Here is a 663-nt window from a genome sequence, read left to right as displayed (position 1 = left end):
CATCCCTCTTTTCCAGATATCTAGCATCCTCCTTCTGTAAATCTGAAACAGTGGATTGATTTTTGTCCAATAGAACAAGGCTCGGTTCTGGAGCGTTATCTTCCGAGGAACTAGCATCTACATGCACAGCTGCGGGCACATCTGCGGCCACATCTGGACCTTTATCCTCTGCCAAGCTCTTCCTTCCCGCGTTCGTCCCATTGACACTTTCACTCTGCAATATACAAGATGGGTTTATACAATAATAACCAAAGATCCATTTCAAACAATAATAACCAATGAGTGTCTTCAAACATGAAACAAAATACATATATAAAATCCATACACTATAAACAAAGCACACATGTTCTGACATACAAGAAACAAAGCAAATGCAACTTTTCAATTCTTATTCTTAAGACTTTGTCTAGTCAAGCTCTTTGTGAGAAGATTCGTTACTAACCCCGGGTTCGAGCGTCGGTTTAGGTGGGGAGGTAGTGTTTTGAGATGATGTCCCTTTCCGTTTTGTGGTGATACCAACCTTCTTCTCCACAGCTTCCACCCTTTCCGACAGATACTTGATCTCCTTAAGGCACGTCCCAAACCCTTCCCTCATGGCATCAGCTATGTCCTTGAACATGGTTTTAATATCCTCTTTGGTCAACCTACCAACATTCGTAGTCA

Source organism: Brassica oleracea, chromosome C3 (genome assembly GCF_000695525.1).
Source record: "Brassica oleracea var. oleracea cultivar TO1000 chromosome C3, BOL, whole genome shotgun sequence".
Taxonomy (NCBI): domain Eukaryota; kingdom Viridiplantae; phylum Streptophyta; class Magnoliopsida; order Brassicales; family Brassicaceae; genus Brassica; species Brassica oleracea.
Note: the sequence above shows the minus strand (reverse complement) of the source record.